Raw genomic sequence first — 13431 nt, forward strand, 5'->3', positions numbered from 1 at the left:
TGTACTTTTGATTGGAGGGGAGGAAATAGTACTATGGAGAATATTGCCCTCTTTAAGATGTGGGAATGGGTGTGGCTTCAGATTTGGAACAGGGCACGTGAACTCAGGCTTACCATGAGCGTTTTGACTTGGGCAACTAGGGACTTTGGCTGTTCTTGACAATGTTGCTGTACTTACTTTGGTTTCTCTTCATAACGCACAAGTCTTTCGCCTTTTACTAAAGACTTCCGTGGAGAGGAATACCAATGAGTTCAACCTATTTTTAGCAGGCTTTGCCATTTGGCTGAGCCTTGTACAGTTGTGAAAAGAAAGAAAGCTGTCCTTAATGAGACCACGGTGCTTGACCATGGAGTGCTTGGATGTGTGCCAAAGCAGCAGCCACTGCTATGTCCCTTGGAAAGAACTGCACCATGACAAGGGTGAAACGTGTCAGGAGGGTGACTCAGGAAGCAAACAGTTGGGGCTCATCGCTTCTCGGCCTTTTGGCTAAGATCAAGTGGTGTTGCGGAAAAATACAGCACAGAGAGAGCTAACAACGAGACAGCAATGGCCGCAAGGGGCCAAAAAGAGCAGTCGATCCCAAGGGTCGGGCTGAGACACACGCTACGATTCCAGGCAACCACGGAAGACTACAAACTGCAGTCCAGAGAGTTCTTTGGCAGGCAAGTCATAATTGGGCAGCTACAACTGAAGGTGGAGGAGGTGCACTGCATCCAGTGGAACCAGCAGGAGAAGGCGTTCGACGTTACACTGAGGACCGAGGAGATCTACCGGAGTGTGGCTGAAATTTGCCGAGCAGAGGCAGGGGTAAGGCCGCTAGCCGGCTACAGAGTACTGAACCTGGACAGACCTAATTTCAGAACAATAACTGTGCATATGTACAACCCCTTTGTTAATGACTCAGCACTAGCTGCATTCCTGGGGCAGTATGGAGAGGTGGTGACGGCTGCAAGGCATATAAAGGACACCCTGGGGTTTTGGACTGGACGGCGCCAGTTCCAGGTACTGCTGTATCATGACGCAGAAGGTCCAGGAGGCCTGAAACATCCACCTGCCTTCTTCAGCCTTGGTGGAGATCGTGGGTATCTATTTTACCCACGGCAACCTGCTTTCTGCAGGAAGTGCAGACAGTCAGGACATTCAGAGGCAGGCTGTGGGGAAACAAGATGCCGTTTCTGTGGGCAAGCAGGGCATTATGCCAAGGACTGCACAGAGCCAAGGACGTGCCATGGATGCGGTGGAACTGACCACCTGTACCGAGGTTGTCCTGGCCGCAAGAAAACTTTTGCGGAGGCTGCCAAACCGACTGAGGCTGGCGAGCCGAGTAGGGGAGCCACACAGAATGACGGGGAGAGGACGGTACAGGAGGGCTCCGGAGCTGACGCGTTGGGGAGTAAAGGGGAGGCAGCGCCCCGGGATGAGGGCACCGCCGGAACAGACGGAATGGCCAAGCCATCCACAGACATTATGGACGAGTTTCCTGTCCTCACTTCCGATCCTGCTCCCTCCAAATCAAAGCAAGGGGCACGGAAAGGGTCGCAGGCATTCGGAACAGGACTCTCGACAGAGCTTGGAGAGAGTGGGGAGGGGGTACGGAGCAAAAAGTCAAAGGGGGGACAGACCAACAAGGGTGGGATTGAGGGGGGGAGGGGAGGGGGACCAGGTCAGCATAAGAGAGCCGCTGATAAAGTGGAGGAAGGAGGGGCCCAGGAGCAGAAGGATGGGGATACGGGTCAAGAGGTGGGAGGGGAGATGGGTGAGCAGTCATTGGGAGAAGCAGCTGCCATACTAACAGACGGTTTAGGCCTGAGCTTCGATCTTCCCCCAGGCCTGCTCATGCTGTCGTCCCCCTTAGGGGAGGACGCTTATGAGGGGCTTAACAGACCAACAACGTCGCCAAACGCAGTGCCGTTTTCCTGGGCTGACGAGATGGATAAAGAGAATGTATACCTTTAGGGTAGTGGGAACCAGCAATAGGAATCTTTATTTAAGATGCACAATGGTTTTTTTTAAGGTTCTCACTATAAACGCAAGGGGAATGAGGGACCCAGTTAAAAGAAGGGTTGTTTTTAATTTTGTGGAGTCGCACCAGGTTGCCTTTTGTTTTTTGCAGGAGGTACATTTACGGGATGGGGGGGACGTGGGGATTTTTTCGAGGGAGTGGACAAAAGGGGACTCAGTTTGGAGCGTAGGGGGGGTCCACTCTACTGGGGTTGGGATTTTATTTGGGTTTCAAGAGATCAAGGTGGAGTCTTCCTTTGTTATTGTCCAGGGGAGGATAATGGGCGCAGACATCACATGGGGGACAGTCAAGCTTAGGGTTATTGTGGTCTATGGAGCACAAACTCCAACAGAAAGGCAAGAGATGGCTGGTCAATTGGAGCCGCACCTGGCCACCAGTAGGCAGGTAGTGATAGGGGGTGATTTTAATGTTGAGTTGGGCAAGGGGGGAGATACCAGCGATGGGTTTATTTCCAACCTCATGGCTAAACATGGCCTGGTAGATGGGGCGAGGGAGGTCAGGCCACAGGTAACAGGTCCCACATGGCGCAACTCTAGGGGCATCGTTAAATGTTTGGATTATGTTTTTCTTTCCAAGTCTTTCAGGCTATTGGCAGGCAGACTGCTCCCTGTGTTCTTCTCAGATCATGACGGGCTGCTATTGGAAGTGCACTCAGATGTGCCAGTGTTTGGAACTGGGTACTGGCACCTTAACGTCAGCATCCTGGAGGAGGAGGTTTTCAACCAACATTTCCGTTCATTTTTCAAAGGCCTGGAAGGACTAAGGTCATTGTGTTCCGGAGTAATTGAGTGGTGGGAGGTTGCTAAAAAGCGGATACAATTTTTTTGTTTAAAGTATTGTAAAAGGAAGGCGAGTATGGCGAGGAGGGAGGTGTTTCGCCTTCAGCACCTTCTCGAACGTGAGTACGCCGGGGGAAACTGGGGCGGCATTATAAATCAGCAGGCTTGTGACTCCCTTAAAGCACAGCTTAGGGACGTATATGAGGGTAAGGCCAGGGCATACCTGTTGCGATCACGTGAAACATTCCGTGAGGAGTTCGAGACGTGTTCCGCTGCTTTCTTCAGCTCAGTACGGGCTGATAGGGCAAAACAGGTAGTGACCGGGTTAATGGACAAGCAGGGCAGGGTGGTGTCAGAAGGGGTAGAGATGGTGCAGGCTGCCACGGACTACTATCGCACAAGGTTTAGGGAGAAAGACATAGAGGTAGGAGGAGGAGAGGTATTCCTGGATTTTCTGACCCAGCGGGTGCCGAAGGATATAGTACAGGCTTTGGAGGCCCCGCTCACCCTAATAGAGATTGAGTGGGCCCTCCAGAGAATGAAGAGGCGGAAGGTGCCTGGCATCGATGGGCTCCCAGCAGAGTTTTATCTCAAGTTCTGGGATGTACTTGGGCCGGTAGTGTTGGAGGTGTTGTCCGCAATACTCCGCACAGGTACAATGGGAGGTTCTGCGGCCACCGGAGTTATCTCACTTCTTTATAAGAAGGGGGATCGTGCCGACCTAGGGAACTGGCGACCACTGACCATGCTGTGTGTTGACTACAAACTCCTGGCAAAGGTCCTAGCGGATCGTCTAGGCATAGCACTTCCTCATGTGGTCCATGTGGACCAAACATGTGGGGTAGCGGGGCGCTCAGTGAGATGGAATCTACAGCTCATTCGGGACGCTGTCGCGTGGGCGGAAGACCGGCACCTGCCACTGATGGTGGTTGGTCTCGACCAGGCAAAAGCGTTTGACAGGGTTCATTGGGGTTTTATGTTTAGAGTTTTGCAGAGGTTAGGCTTCAGTCAGGCTTTTATGGGATGGTTACGCATATTGTACACAGGTGTAGGGAGCATGGTTTCAGTTAACGGCCACCTAGGAGACATTTTTAGTTTGCACTCAGGGGTAAGACAGGGGTGTCCGCTTTCACCACTGCTTTACATCCTTTACATGGAGCCCCTGGCGGCAGCCATTCGGGCTGATCCGGGTGTGAGAGGTTTCCTGCTACCTGGCAGTGGGGGCTTACGAGTTAAACTGTCTCAGTACGCAGATGACACCACACTGCTGCTGGACACCGACACATGCCTTCTTCGAGCCTTGGAAATTTTCCAGAGCTTTGGTAAGGTGGCTAGTGCTAAACTTAATTGTGCCAAGTCTTCTGTGAAGTTCTTTGGGCGCTGGAAAGAAAGGACGGAGGTACCAGGGGGGCTGACGCTCTGCACGGGACCGCTGAAGGTACTAGGGGTCAGCTTTGAGACAGCCCATAGTGCCACGGCCAACTGGACTAGGCGCTTTATGGCAGTCCAGAAGAAGTTTGCTCTCTGGAAGAGCAGGGGCCTGACTTTGATAGGGAAAGTACTGGTTCTGAAGGTAGATATTATGCCATCTCTTGTGTACTTGGCATACATATACCCAATGCCAGTCAGTATGAGGAGACCTATTATGCGCCTCGTGTTCACTTTCTTGTGGGGAGGGAGATATGAGTATGTGGCGAGGGCCCGCATGCTGGCAGGGATTGAAGCAGGGGGAAGAGATGTCCCACACCTCCCGTTGAAGCTAGACTGCATATTTGTTTCTTTTTTGTGGAGGGAGATGTCAACTCCAGTCGTACACCCATCAGGACACTTCCTGCGGCTCTATTTTTCCTATCAGGCCAGGCGCGTGTTGGTCTGGAACAATTTAGGGCCCCGGGTGGAGCAACAGCCATGGCATTACCAGTACGCAGCCAGGTGGCTGCGGGCCCATCCCGAGGCCTCAGAAACCAGTGTCAGACTGAACCACAAATTCCTTTATAAAGTTGTCAGACAGAGAGTGATCGCACCGGCAGTGGTTGGGATCCCGAAGAGTATTTGGAAGGGGATACAGCCACGGGGGCTGGACAATGGTCTCAAAGATCTCAATTGGCTATGCCTTCACAAATGTCTGCCAGTGCGAGATGTAATGTACCGGCATAGTTTAGCAAGATCCCCTGTGTGCCCGAGGGAAGGCTGTATGGGGGAAGAAACTGTCAGGCATGTCATGTGGGACTGTCCCTTTGCTAGTATTGTGTGGAGTAGAGCAGCGACATGGCTGGGGAGGTTAGACCCTGGGTTTAAATTGACATGGACTAGGGTGGTAGAAGGGGGAGGTTTGGGGAGTAAACATTTCCTTACGTGGCTAATTATAAGCCTGGTTAAGAGGAGTTTGTGGGTGGCTAGGCAAGACCTGGTGGGAAAAAACAGGGAAAGTCGCTTGGAGGGGGTGTTAAAGAGAGTGGAATTAGATATAAAGGGGAGGATTGAACGGGACATCAGGAAGTGGGGGAAGCATGCTGCCTTGGAAAGGTGGAAAGGAGGTTTTGGGTGGGGATGGTGAATCCTGAAGACATTGCATAAGTGTATTTTGTGTTTTTTTGTGTATTGACAAATGCTGGTTACTGACATGTAACTGTGAAATATAATTAAGTTGCATGATGCAAAACATGTGAAGTTTGTATGTTTGAAATTGTATGATTTGAGTACAGAATTTTGATAATAAAAAAAAAAAAAAAAAAAAAAAAAAAAAATCTGTTCTTATCAGTTTAATATCTGATATGTCCTCTATATGAGGATAACGTATTAAGCAGATTTTTAGCATCGGGAGATGAAAAAGGGGCTTGCTCCGTTCACTCCACGCATTGACCCGGTATTGCAGCATTGCCGGGAACGGTGCACTCCTCAAATGCCTTGTGGACACCAATCCAAATGGATCAGTCTGTTGATTAGCTTCACACTTTAATGAACGACGAGGATCTCATTCGCTGTCTGTCTTCAAGGCTGGGGCTTGTGTCAAACAAAGGCCTTGTTTATTCCTTACTGACGCCCCTCGTGGAACATCGCTGTGCTCCCAGCCTGAGCTTAATGCTAAAGGACTGCACTCTGGGATTATGCCATCTGGGAACCGTCATCCGGAGTACTGCATCTGGGAATGCCACCCCTGTCTCTGTCTCTTCCAACTCATACTTACCTGGCAGGGGAGATACCATGATCAAGAAGGTGGTTCACCCAGGGCGAGGCCCAGCCATTGCACTCCGGTTGTTCTGACCACTGCGAATTCCCCAAATGTGGGAATCTCGACTGCATAATTTCTGGTAGTGGGGGACTGCGTTCGCGCTCTCCCCTGATTGTTTTGTTGAAAAGAATATCAAGTGATTTGTACTTTTGATTGGAGGGGAGGAAATAGTACTATGGAGAATATTGCCCTCTTTAAGATGTGGGAATGGGTGTGGCTTCAGATTTGGAACAGGGCACGTGAACTCAGGCTTACCATGAGCGTTTTGACTTGGGCAACTAGGGACTTTGGCTGTTCTTGACAATGTTGCTGTACTTACTTTGGTTTCTCTTCATAACGCACAAGTCTTTCGCCTTTTACTAAAGACTTCCGTGGAGAGGAATACCAATGAGTTCAACCTATTTTTAGCAGGCTTTGCCATTTGGCTGAGCCTTGTACAGTTGTGAAAAGAAAGAAAGCTGTCCTTAATGAGACCACGGTGCTTGACCATGGAGTGCTTGGATGTGTGCCAAAGCAGCAGCCACTGCTATGTCCCTTGGAAAGAACTGCACCATGACAAGGGTGAAACGTGTCAGGAGGGTGACTCAGGAAGCAAACAGTTGGGGCTCATCGCTTCTCGGCCTTTTGGCTAAGATCAAGTGTAGTATCTGTTCTTATCAGTTTAATATCTGATATGTCCTCTATATGAGGATAACGTATTAAGCAGATTTTTAGCATCGGGAGATGAAGAAGGGGCTTGCTCCGTTCACTCCACGCATTGACCCGGTATTGCAGCATTGCCGGGAACGGTGCACTCCTCAAATGCCTTGTGGACAACCAAACACCAATCCAAATGGATCAGTCTGTTGATTAGCTTCACACTTTAATGAACGACGAGGATCTCATTCGCTGTCTGTCTTCAAGGCTGGGGCTTGTGTCAAACAAAGGCCTTGTTTATTCCTTACTGACGCCCCTCGTGGAACATCGCTGTGCTCCCAGCCTGAGCTTAATGCTAAAGGACTGCACTCTGGGATTATGCCATCTGGGAACCGTCATCCGGAGTACTGCATCTGGGAATGCCGCCCCTGTCTCTGTCTCTTCCAACTCATACTTACCTGGCAGGGGAGATACCATGATCAAGAAGGTGGTTCACCCAGGGCGAGGCCCAGCCATTGCACTCCGGTTGTTCTGACCACTGCGAATTCCCCAAATGTGGGAATCTCGACTGCATAATTTCTGGTAGTGGGGGACTGCGTTCGCGCTCTCCCCTGATTGTTTTGTTGAAAAGAATATCAAGTGATTTGTACTTTTGATTGGAGGGGAGGAAATAGTACTATGGAGAATATTGCCCTCTTTAAGATGTGGGAATGGGTGTGGCTTCAGATTTGGAACAGGGCACGTGAACTCAGGCTTACCATGAGCGTTTTGACTTGGGCAACTAGGGACTTTGGCTGTTCTTGACAATGTTGCTGTACTTACTTTGGTTTCTCTTCATAACGCACAAGTCTTTCGCCTTTTACTAAAGACTTCCGTGGAGAGGAATACCAATGAGTTCAACCTATTTTTAGCAGGCTTTGCCATTTGGCTGAGCCTTGTACAGTTGTGAAAAGAAAGAAAGCTGTCCTTAATGAGACCACGGTGCTTGACCATGGAGTGCTTGGATGTGTGCCAAAGCAGCAGCCACTGCTATGTCCCTTGGAAAGAACTGCACCATGACAAGGGTGAAACGTGTCAGGAGGGTGACTCAGGAAGCAAACAGTTGGGGCTCATCGCTTCTCGGCCTTTTGGCTAAGATCAAGTGTAGTATCTGTTCTTATCAGTTTAATATCTGATATGTCCTCTATATGAGGATAACGTATTAAGCAGATTTTTAGCATCGGGAGATGAAAAAGGGGCTTGCTCCGTTCACTCCACGCATTGACCCGGTATTGCAGCATTGCCGGGAACGGTGCACTCCTCAAATGCCTTGTGGACACCAATCCAAATGGATCAGTCTGTTGATTAGCTTCACACTTTAATGAACGACGAGGATCTCATTCGCTGTCTGTCTTCAAGGCTGGGGCTTGTGTCAAACAAAGGCCTTGTTTATTCCTTACTGACGCCCCTCGTGGAACATCGCTGTGCTCCCAGCCTGAGCTTAATGCTAAAGGACTGCACTCTGGGATTATGCCATCTGGGAACCGTCATCCGGAGTACTGCATCTGGGAATGCCACCCCTGTCTCTGTCTCTTCCAACTCATACTTACCTGGCAGGGGAGATACCATGATCAAGAAGGTGGTTCACCCAGGGCGAGGCCCAGCCATTGCACTCCGGTTGTTCTGACCACTGCGAATTCCCCAAATGTGGGAATCTCGACTGCATAATTTCTGGTAGTGGGGGACTGCGTTCGCGCTCTCCCCTGATTGTTTTGTTGAAAAGAATATCAAGTGATTTGTACTTTTGATTGGAGGGGAGGAAATAGTACTATGGAGAATATTGCCCTCTTTAAGATGTGGGAATGGGTGTGGCTTCAGATTTGGAACAGGGCACGTGAACTCAGGCTTACCATGAGCGTTTTGACTTGGGCAACTAGGGACTTTGGCTGTTCTTGACAATGTTGCTGTACTTACTTTGGTTTCTCTTCATAACGCACAAGTCTTTCGCCTTTTACTAAAGACTTCCGTGGAGAGGAATACCAATGAGTTCAACCTATTTTTAGCAGGCTTTGCCATTTGGCTGAGCCTTGTACAGTTGTGAAAAGAAAGAAAGCTGTCCTTAATGAGACCACGGTGCTTGACCATGGAGTGCTTGGATGTGTGCCAAAGCAGCAGCCACTGCTATGTCCCTTGGAAAGAACTGCACCATGACAAGGGTGAAACGTGTCAGGAGGGTGACTCAGGAAGCAAACAGTTGGGGCTCATCGCTTCTCGGCCTTTTGGCTAAGATCAAGTGTAGTATCTGTTCTTATCAGTTTAATATCTGATATGTCCTCTATATGAGGATAACGTATTAAGCAGATTTTTAGCATCGGGAGATGAAGAAGGGGCTTGCTCCGTTCACTCCACGCATTGACCCGGTATTGCAGCATTGCCGGGAACGGTGCACTCCTCAAATGCCTTGTGGACAACCAAACACCAATCCAAATGGATCAGTCTGTTGATTAGCTTCACACTTTAATGAACGACGAGGATCTCATTCGCTGTCTGTCTTCAAGGCTGGGGCTTGTGTCAAACAAAGGCCTTGTTTATTCCTTACTGACGCCCCTCGTGGAACATCGCTGTGCTCCCAGCCTGAGCTTAATGCTAAAGGACTGCACTCTGGGATTATGCCATCTGGGAACCGTCATCCGGAGTACTGCATCTGGGAATGCCGCCCCTGTCTCTGTCTCTTCCAACTCATACTTACCTGGCAGGGGAGATACCATGATCAAGAAGGTGGTTCACCCAGGGCGAGGCCCAGCCATTGCACTCCGGTTGTTCTGACCACTGCGAATTCCCCAAATGTGGGAATCTCGACTGCATAATTTCTGGTAGTGGGGGACTGCGTTCGCGCTCTCCCCTGATTGTTTTGTTGAAAAGAATATCAAGTGATTTGTACTTTTGATTGGAGGGGAGGAAATAGTACTATGGAGAATATTGCCCTCTTTAAGATGTGGGAATGGGTGTGGCTTCAGATTTGGAACAGGGCACGTGAACTCAGGCTTACCATGAGCGTTTTGACTTGGGCAACTAGGGACTTTGGCTGTTCTTGACAATGTTGCTGTACTTACTTTGGTTTCTCTTCATAACGCACAAGTCTTTCGCCTTTTACTAAAGACTTCCGTGGAGAGGAATACCAATGAGTTCAACCTATTTTTAGCAGGCTTTGCCATTTGGCTGAGCCTTGTACAGTTGTGAAAAGAAAGAAAGCTGTCCTTAATGAGACCACGGTGCTTGACCATGGAGTGCTTGGATGTGTGCCAAAGCAGCAGCCACTGCTATGTCCCTTGGAAAGAACTGCACCATGACAAGGGTGAAACGTGTCAGGAGGGTGACTCAGGAAGCAAACAGTTGGGGCTCATCGCTTCTCGGCCTTTTGGCTAAGATCAAGTGTAGTATCTGTTCTTATCAGTTTAATATCTGATATGTCCTCTATATGAGGATAACGTATTAAGCAGATTTTTAGCATCGGGAGATGAAAAAGGGGCTTGCTCCGTTCACTCCACGCATTGACCCGGTATTGCAGCATTGCCGGGAACGGTGCACTCCTCAAATGCCTTGTGGACACCAATCCAAATGGATCAGTCTGTTGATTAGCTTCACACTTTAATGAACGACGAGGATCTCATTCGCTGTCTGTCTTCAAGGCTGGGGCTTGTGTCAAACAAAGGCCTTGTTTATTCCTTACTGACGCCCCTCGTGGAACATCGCTGTGCTCCCAGCCTGAGCTTAATGCTAAAGGACTGCACTCTGGGATTATGCCATCTGGGAACCGTCATCCGGAGTACTGCATCTGGGAATGCCACCCCTGTCTCTGTCTCTTCCAACTCATACTTACCTGGCAGGGGAGATACCATGATCAAGAAGGTGGTTCACCCAGGGCGAGGCCCAGCCATTGCACTCCGGTTGTTCTGACCACTGCGAATTCCCCAAATGTGGGAATCTCGACTGCATAATTTCTGGTAGTGGGGGACTGCGTTCGCGCTCTCCCCTGATTGTTTTGTTGAAAAGAATATCAAGTGATTTGTACTTTTGATTGGAGGGGAGGAAATAGTACTATGGAGAATATTGCCCTCTTTAAGATGTGGGAATGGGTGTGGCTTCAGATTTGGAACAGGGCACGTGAACTCAGGCTTACCATGAGCGTTTTGACTTGGGCAACTAGGGACTTTGGCTGTTCTTGACAATGTTGCTGTACTTACTTTGGTTTCTCTTCATAACGCACAAGTCTTTCGCCTTTTACTAAAGACTTCCGTGGAGAGGAATACCAATGAGTTCAACCTATTTTTAGCAGGCTTTGCCATTTGGCTGAGCCTTGTACAGTTGTGAAAAGAAAGAAAGCTGTCCTTAATGAGACCACGGTGCTTGACCATGGAGTGCTTGGATGTGTGCCAAAGCAGCAGCCACTGCTATGTCCCTTGGAAAGAACTGCACCATGACAAGGGTGAAACGTGTCAGGAGGGTGACTCAGGAAGCAAACAGTTGGGGCTCATCGCTTCTCGGCCTTTTGGCTAAGATCAAGTGGTGTTGCGGAAAAATACAGCACAGAGAGAGCTAACAACGAGACAGCAATGGCCGCAAGGGGCCAAAAAGAGCAGTCGATCCCAAGGGTCGGGCTGAGACACACGCTACGATTCCAGGCAACCACGGAAGACTACAAACTGCAGTCCAGAGAGTTCTTTGGCAGGCAAGTCATAATTGGGCAGCTACAACTGAAGGTGGAGGAGGTGCACTGCATCCAGTGGAACCAGCAGGAGAAGGCGTTCGACGTTACACTGAGGACCGAGGAGATCTACCGGAGTGTGGCTGAAATTTGCCGAGCAGAGGCAGGGGTAAGGCCGCTAGCCGGCTACAGAGTACTGAACCTGGACAGACCTAATTTCAGAACAATAACTGTGCATATGTACAACCCCTTTGTTAATGACTCAGCACTAGCTGCATTCCTGGGGCAGTATGGAGAGGTGGTGACGGCTGCAAGGCATATAAAGGACACCCTGGGGTTTTGGACTGGACGGCGCCAGTTCCAGGTACTGCTGTATCATGACGCAGAAGGTCCAGGAGGCCTGAAACATCCACCTGCCTTCTTCAGCCTTGGTGGAGATCGTGGGTATCTATTTTACCCACGGCAACCTGCTTTCTGCAGGAAGTGCAGACAGTCAGGACATTCAGAGGCAGGCTGTGGGGAAACAAGATGCCGTTTCTGTGGGCAAGCAGGGCATTCCGCCAAGGACTGCACAGAGCCAAGGACGTGCCATGGATGCGGTGGAACTGACCACCTGTACCGAGGTTGTCCTGGCCGCAAGAAAACTTTTGCGGAGGCTGCCAAACCGACTGAGGCTGGCGAGCCGAGTAGGGGAGCCACACAGAATGACGGGGAGAGGACAGTACAGGAGGGCTCCGGAGCTGACGCGTTGGGGAGTAAAGGGGAGGCAGCGCCCCGGGATGAGGGCACCGCCGGAACAGACGGAATGGCCAAGGCATCCACAGACATTATGGACGAGTTTCCTGTCCTCACTTCCGATCCTGCTCCCTCCAAATCAAAGCAAGGGGCACGGAAAGGGTCGCAGGCATTCGGAACAGGACTCTCGACAGAGCTTGGAGAGAGTGGGGAGGGGGTACGGAGCAAAAAGTCAAAGGGGGGACAGACCAACAAGGGTGGGATTGAGGGGGGGAGGGGAGGGGGAACAGGTCAGCATAAGAGAGCCGCTGATAAAGTGGAGGAAGGAGGGGCCCAGGAGCAGAAGGATGGGGATACGGGTCAAGAGGTGGGAGGGGAGATGGGTGAGCAGTCATTGGGAGAAGCAGCTGCCATACTAACAGACGGTTTAGGCCTGAGCTTCGATCTTCCCCCAGGCCTGCTCATGCTGTCGTCCCCCTTAGGGGAGGACGCTTATGAGGGGCTTAACAGACCAACAACGTCGCCAAACGCAGTGCCGTTTTCCTGGGCTGACGAGATGGATAAAGAGAATGTATACCTTTAGGGTAGTGGGAACCAGCAATAGGAATCTTTATTTAAGATGCACAATGGGTTTTTTTAAGGTTCTCACTATAAACGCAAGGGGAATGAGGGACCCAGTTAAAAGAAGGGTTGTTTTTAATTTTGTGGAGTCGCACCAGGTTGCCTTTTGTTTTTTGCAGGAGGTACATTTACGGGATGGGGGGGACGTGGGGATTTTTTCGAGGGAGTGGACAAAAGGGGACTCAGTTTGGAGCGTAGGGGGGGTCCACTCTACTGGGGTTGGGATTTTATTTGGGTTTCAAGAGATCAAGGTGGAGTCTTCCTTTGTTATTGTCCAGGGGAGGATAATGGGCGCAGACATCACATGGGGGACAGTCAAGCTTAGGGTTATTGTGGTCTATGGAGCACAAACTCCAACAGAAAGGCAAGAGATGGCTGGTCAATTGGAGCCGCACCTGGCCACCAGTAGGCAGGTAGTGATAGGGGGTGATTTTAATGTTGAGTTGGGCAAGGGGGGAGATACCAGCGATGGGTTTATTTCCAACCTCATGGCTAAACATGGCCTGGTAGATGGGGCGAGGGAGGTCAGGCCACAGGTAACAGGTCCCACATGGCGCAACTCTAGGGGCATCGTTAAATGTTTGGATTATGTTTTTCTTTCCAAGTCTTTCAGGCTATTGGCAGGCAGACTGCTCCCTGTGTTCTTCTCAGATCATGACGGGCTGCTATTGGAAGTGCACTCAGATGTGCCAGTGTTTGGAACTGGGTACTGGCACCTTAA

The 13431-nt window shown here is 50.2% G+C and overlaps 16 non-coding genes across 16 annotated transcripts; all 16 read left to right on the forward strand.

Annotated features, from left to right (window-relative positions):
• Nucleotides 1–173: 173 nt before the first annotated feature.
• Nucleotides 174–290, forward strand: LOC142961407 (U5 spliceosomal RNA). The gene has a single exon (XR_012956820.1). It is a non-coding gene; the product is annotated as a U5 spliceosomal RNA (small nuclear RNA).
• Nucleotides 291–5503: 5213 nt separating this feature from the next.
• Nucleotides 5504–5702, forward strand: LOC142961338 (U2 spliceosomal RNA). The gene has a single exon (XR_012956771.1). It is a non-coding gene; the product is annotated as a U2 spliceosomal RNA (small nuclear RNA).
• Nucleotides 5703–5981: 279 nt separating this feature from the next.
• LOC142961132 (U1 spliceosomal RNA) lies at nt 5982–6145 on the forward strand. Its single transcript, XR_012956594.1, has one exon. It is a non-coding gene; the product is annotated as a U1 spliceosomal RNA (small nuclear RNA).
• Nucleotides 6146–6349: 204 nt separating this feature from the next.
• On the forward strand, nt 6350–6466 carry LOC142961408 (U5 spliceosomal RNA). Its single transcript, XR_012956821.1, has one exon. It is a non-coding gene; the product is annotated as a U5 spliceosomal RNA (small nuclear RNA).
• A 176-nt stretch (nt 6467–6642) lies between these two features.
• On the forward strand, nt 6643–6833 carry LOC142961301 (U2 spliceosomal RNA). Its single transcript, XR_012956746.1, has one exon. It is a non-coding gene; the product is annotated as a U2 spliceosomal RNA (small nuclear RNA).
• Nucleotides 6834–7120: 287 nt separating this feature from the next.
• On the forward strand, nt 7121–7284 carry LOC142961135 (U1 spliceosomal RNA). The gene has a single exon (XR_012956596.1). It is a non-coding gene; the product is annotated as a U1 spliceosomal RNA (small nuclear RNA).
• A 204-nt stretch (nt 7285–7488) lies between these two features.
• LOC142961409 (U5 spliceosomal RNA) lies at nt 7489–7605 on the forward strand. Its single transcript, XR_012956822.1, has one exon. It is a non-coding gene; the product is annotated as a U5 spliceosomal RNA (small nuclear RNA).
• Nucleotides 7606–7781: 176 nt separating this feature from the next.
• On the forward strand, nt 7782–7972 carry LOC142961264 (U2 spliceosomal RNA). Its single transcript, XR_012956713.1, has one exon. It is a non-coding gene; the product is annotated as a U2 spliceosomal RNA (small nuclear RNA).
• Nucleotides 7973–8251: 279 nt separating this feature from the next.
• On the forward strand, nt 8252–8415 carry LOC142961136 (U1 spliceosomal RNA). The gene has a single exon (XR_012956597.1). It is a non-coding gene; the product is annotated as a U1 spliceosomal RNA (small nuclear RNA).
• Nucleotides 8416–8619: 204 nt separating this feature from the next.
• Nucleotides 8620–8736, forward strand: LOC142961410 (U5 spliceosomal RNA). Its single transcript, XR_012956823.1, has one exon. It is a non-coding gene; the product is annotated as a U5 spliceosomal RNA (small nuclear RNA).
• Nucleotides 8737–8912: 176 nt separating this feature from the next.
• On the forward strand, nt 8913–9103 carry LOC142961302 (U2 spliceosomal RNA). The gene has a single exon (XR_012956747.1). It is a non-coding gene; the product is annotated as a U2 spliceosomal RNA (small nuclear RNA).
• Nucleotides 9104–9390: 287 nt separating this feature from the next.
• On the forward strand, nt 9391–9554 carry LOC142961137 (U1 spliceosomal RNA). The gene has a single exon (XR_012956598.1). It is a non-coding gene; the product is annotated as a U1 spliceosomal RNA (small nuclear RNA).
• Nucleotides 9555–9758: 204 nt separating this feature from the next.
• Nucleotides 9759–9875, forward strand: LOC142961412 (U5 spliceosomal RNA). The gene has a single exon (XR_012956824.1). It is a non-coding gene; the product is annotated as a U5 spliceosomal RNA (small nuclear RNA).
• Nucleotides 9876–10051: 176 nt separating this feature from the next.
• On the forward strand, nt 10052–10242 carry LOC142961265 (U2 spliceosomal RNA). The gene has a single exon (XR_012956714.1). It is a non-coding gene; the product is annotated as a U2 spliceosomal RNA (small nuclear RNA).
• A 279-nt stretch (nt 10243–10521) lies between these two features.
• On the forward strand, nt 10522–10685 carry LOC142961138 (U1 spliceosomal RNA). Its single transcript, XR_012956599.1, has one exon. It is a non-coding gene; the product is annotated as a U1 spliceosomal RNA (small nuclear RNA).
• Nucleotides 10686–10889: 204 nt separating this feature from the next.
• Nucleotides 10890–11006, forward strand: LOC142961413 (U5 spliceosomal RNA). The gene has a single exon (XR_012956825.1). It is a non-coding gene; the product is annotated as a U5 spliceosomal RNA (small nuclear RNA).
• Nucleotides 11007–13431: the final 2425 nt, after the last annotated feature.

This window comes from Anarhichas minor, unplaced genomic scaffold (genome assembly GCF_050575085.1).
Source record: "Anarhichas minor isolate MPS153535 unplaced genomic scaffold, ASM5057508v1 ptg000027l, whole genome shotgun sequence".
Lineage (NCBI taxonomy): Eukaryota > Metazoa > Chordata > Actinopteri > Perciformes > Anarhichadidae > Anarhichas > Anarhichas minor.